The sequence below is a fragment of the Rattus rattus genome, chromosome 6, assembly GCF_011064425.1.
Source record: "Rattus rattus isolate New Zealand chromosome 6, Rrattus_CSIRO_v1, whole genome shotgun sequence".
Lineage (NCBI taxonomy): Eukaryota > Metazoa > Chordata > Mammalia > Rodentia > Muridae > Rattus > Rattus rattus.
Genome location: NC_046159.1, coordinates 95,795,864 through 95,800,834, shown reverse-complemented (window position 1 = coordinate 95,800,834; position 4,971 = coordinate 95,795,864). Strand labels below are relative to the sequence as shown.

The 4,971-nt window shown below is 39.4% G+C and overlaps 1 pseudogene; it reads left to right on the top strand.

Moving 5' to 3' along the window:
• The first annotated feature begins 3,234 nt into the window (after nt 1-3,234).
• LOC116904391 lies at nt 3,235-4,017 on the top strand (annotated as a pseudogene).
• Nucleotides 4,018-4,971: the final 954 nt, after the last annotated feature.

Genomic DNA, 4,971 nt, shown 5'->3' with positions numbered 1-4,971 from the left:
CTTCATAATATACAGCTGTCTTTTTCTACTAATGTCATCATAATGTATTTACTGTATATTTAAAAGCTAATGTCTGACTACTTCTGTCCTAGTAGAGTAATAGAAAAATGATTTTAAAATCTAACTATTTAAAACTTAAAAAAACAACAAATTTCATGCTTATCTTTTCATATTCATTCTGTTCAACATCCTAAGTTCACAGAAAAAATTTCAGCACTACTATAAAGGAAACAATCTCGTTCCTACTTGCAGTGCTGATTATGTAGTTACCTAAGAATTTCATAATAATACAATTATGTTTTCTATTGTCTAAACCTGGCTTCATTGGGACACACAAATTTTTGTCAATAATATTCCTAAAACTAATGTGATATAAAATAATATTTTTTTAAAAATCATATATTTCACTCCATTTCTGTTATATCTCTGTGTAGGTAATGGCTCTTTCCTCACTCTCCTTAAATAGCTTGTCTTCTCTTAAAGTAAGCCACCTAATCAAGAAAGCAGGAATAATTAAGCAACAGATGTTCCCAGAATGCAGGAAGACTGACAGCTTTTCCTTAATCAAAGCTGAAGAAAACTGTGAAATAGATAGATTAACAACATCAGCCTAAGACAGAATACATCATGAAGTTGCATGAACACTGACAGGTATCAAACATTATCAGGACTCAATAAATTTCTATGGCCGGAAAATTTTCAAGCTAATACTGTTCACCTTTATTAGTGCCTGAAATTCATATATTACTGGATAGCAACTAGATCTTAAAGTTTCTGTTACCTTTAAATTCTTACCCCCAGCATAGTTTGTGTAATCCAAGTTCTTTTTTCTCTAGCTGTAACTTGCAGGAAAGAATCTGTTTAAGAAAGAGACACAGAATAGAGTTATCATCATCAAATTATAGAATTCAGCTCAGTAATTTCTAAATGTTGTTTCAAATGTCTCCTACCAGTGACAGTTCACGTATTCCTCTTGCATTTACATTTCAGTGGGTTGTTTTCTGACCATTAATGTTCCTGTATGAAAGACACACACACAGCCTTTATAATTTAATATGCCTTAAGCAGCACAAAAAGCTGGGCAACTGCCTACTCGCCATGCTGCTAGAATCTACCTCCCACCAGTAACTCCAAGTTACTACTGACTAATTTTTATGTTCCATCTTGGCTGCTCTTAATTCCAATTAGTTACCCCTGTAGGTCACATTTTTTTGGCCCAGAGCCTAGGGTGCTCTCCTTGTTTCTCTACCATATGGCAGCTCTTTTCTCTATCCTACACACTCTTAACCTTCCATGGCAGCTTCTGTCTCCCCCTTCCTCTTCTTCCTCTTCCTCCTTCTCCTCCACTCCCTAATGGTCCCAAGCCCAGGAAACCTAAATCCCACATATCTCTCTTTTCCTCAGCTATTGGCTATTGACATCTTTATTTACCAATGAGAATTAACTGGGGGCAGGCTCCCAGAAGTGCAGAATCCAGATCTTGAGGCCCTGCACTAATATTACAATAACATCAAAAGACAAAACCTCAACATTCTTATCTTCATTCATCTATTTGCTTCAGTGGCTTATGGTTCAGATATCATGCCTTGAGAAAGGTTATTGTATTGAACATAGAATAGTTGGTGAATATCGTCATTGTCTTAGAATATGGACAATAATCAAGGTCAATGCAATGGATAAGGAGGGAAGGTGTTTGCAGAACCTGATTTTAAGTACACAGAAACCATGTAAGAATTCAGATGGATGTAAGTGTCTATAATCACAGCTTTTCCACAGAGAGATGGGTGGTAGGGTCACTAGAAGCCAATATCCCAGTGATCCATAGTCTATAGACATGGCAGAAAACAAAGAGCAATGCAGGAGTTTGTCCTATGACTTCAACACCTGGGCCATGCTATAAACCCCAAACAGTGTATGCTCCCACATTTAACCATACACACACACACACACACACACACACACACACACACACACACACACATACACACACACACACAGACACTCATACATGCATGTGCTCACATGATAAAAAGCAAGCATGTTATAATGAAATAACTGTTCTATTTACAATGCGGGAGAAATAAGAAAATTTAATACATTATCTCATGAATGTTGGGTAATGAAGAAAGGGGAATCTCTGTTTTCTATTACTGTAGTAAATATAATGGCTAAAAGAAACTTGAGGAAGAAATAGTTTATGTAAACTATGCTTCCACATCACATTCTATTACTTGACGTAATGGCAGAAACTCATGGGAACCTCAAGCCAGGAATTGCAACTTAGAAGCTATGGAGGAAGAGAGTTCTTCTGCCTTGCTCCTCATGACTAGCTCAGTTTGCTTCTTCGTAGCCCTGCCACTGGCATTACACAGATTGGACTGAGCTCTTCACATTAACTAATCAAGTCAATTCCCACAGATTTGTTTTGCCACCAGACTAGTGGAGGCAAATTCTCAACAGACTTTCTCTCTTGCCAGATAATACTGACTTGTTCCCAAACTAGACCATTAACACAGAGAAATAATATGAAACTAAAGTTTGAACAATGAGATAACAATGGCACAAGAAAAGAAGGGAGGAATTAAAGGAGAAGAAATAATTTAAAAGTGACACATATGGCTAAAGAATAACTGTGCATACTGAAACAGAATGAGCCAATCTCCACCACATAAGGTCTTTTTGTTCCCTCTGCTCTTTCATGCTTTCTTCTATCCCATTTCCATGCCTTTGTGAGTTCTGCCACCCCCATTAGCCAATTTCACATCAGGGAACCCACAGATACCACCTAGACCAGGACTCAGATCAGAATGTGTTTCAATCCTGGAAGAGAAGCTTATCTCAGGGTAGATAAGAATTTACACAGAGAGTCACACTAGACAACATGCAGAAAGTGAGAGAATATCAGAGCATACATTACATTAAATGGCATGTTTTATCGAAGTTTTTCTCCTCAAAAGCCCAGGTATCTATGTTGAAAGAGGTAGAAAAGGTTTCAAAGTCCAGAAATAATAGATAATGCCAAGGAAATAGTGTCCTCAAACAGGAAAAGTACTGACAACCATATAAACTCACAAAGACTGCGACAGAATGCAAGGACTAGAACAGATTCACGTCCTAAAGCTCAGCTTTTAAGAAGGAATTAGGGCCCTTCTACTTGGTCACGTTGAGCTGCTCCTGAGCCTGGCATCAGGCCTCCAACTGCCCACCACCTGAAGCTCCCAGCCTTCCCACTATATGGATCCCCACAAAGTGAGCTTGTAGCTTCTGACCTTCCTGAAGATGTGTGGCAGGGACCAGAGTGTGCTACACACTGAGGAAATGCACTACCTGAGGGGAGTGGGTGGAATGTAATTGGAGATGGGAGGTAAGCCACCACCTGCCTCATAAAAGCTAGACGAAGAAAATACTAAAAAAAAAGAAATAAGGTGACAGAGGAAAAACAAAGACAGAGGAGCCATCAAGTGAGGAGGAGCGATCTAGAAGGAACAGGAAGTTGTAACTGAATCAGACACAGATCACCCTCAGGAAATGGGAGATAAAATGGAGAGATAACCGAGGAGATGATGGAATGAAGCAAATATGAAAAGAAGGGGAATTTTGCCATCGACAATTTAAATGACAGTGAGCTCAGAAAACCATTGACTCTGTTCACAGATGCCATCAAGTTAAACCTCACTTGGCCATCCGATTAGCCAAGAGAGCCAAAGTCTTCGATCTAAATTACAGAAGCCAAATGCTGCCATCCGAGACTCTGACAGAGCTATTAAAATAAACCCTGATTCAGTTCAGTCATACAAATGGCGAGGGAAAGCAGTCTCCCCTAGGTCACTGGCTGAAAGCAGCTCACGGTCTTGCCCTTATCTGTAAACTGGATTGGTGATGAAGATGCCTGGCCAATGCCAAGAAGTCCAGCCTCAGAAGCGCAAAAATGTTGCTGATCATCGGAGAAAGGATGGCGAAAACATGGCGAAGATAAAACGGATAAAAGGGGTGAAGAAGGCTCGAGAAAGAGCATGAAAAGAGCAAAGTGAGAAGAAAGCTGAAAAAATCTGGAGTTTCAGTGTGAGAAAACCGCACCAGGTGTGGATTTCCTGGAGAACGCGCCTAGATGGGAGGGGCCAAGCCAGGAATGGCAGAATGCCTGGACCAGTAAATCCTCCAGTGATCAGAGGTTCTCGGAGGATCCAGAGGTCATGGTGGCTTTCCAGGATGTGGCCCAGAACCCATCAAATATGTCAAAATATCAGAACAACCCAAAGGTTATGAATCTCATCAGTAAATTGTCAGACAAGTTTGGAGGTCAATTATAATGTCAAAGCCCTTACTGAGTGAAGAACAGCTTAGCTCACTGACTGGATGTTGCAATAATACAAACCAGGGCACCTCTGACCTCAAGCTGAGGGATAGGCTCTTCCAAGATAATCCCTACCCTCTGCATCAAAGGCGGCTGAGGCATTTTACACTGGTTTGCCCTTAGAGTGTTCATTAAGATACTGTTTTCCTACTAAGAATTACAAACTTAAAACATTTTTCAACTTTAAACATATTTTTTTAAAGATTTAGGGGATGTCAACTCCTACATTTTTCTTTCCTAATCTTTTTGAGTTTTTCCTTTTGAATTACTGGGCAAGGAGGGTGAATGTGGATGATTTGCTACTTTCATGAATGAAATAAAGATTTGTTTGTGGGAAGCAAAGAAAACACATTTAGTTTGGAAAAAAGAGGGGAATTAGGTGGGAGTGGGAGGATCCTCATAGAAGCAGGGAGAGGGAGAAAGTGTATAGGACAGGGGGGAAAGGGGATAACATTTGAAATGTAAATACATAAAATATCCAAGAAAAATAAAATTAAAAAGAGAAGGGGAATTAGACACAAAATTCCAATACAACCAAGAAACTACTTGTGATTGATAACTGCTTGGAAATGGAAAACTAATTTTCTTCAATGGAGTGACACTCGATATATCAACCA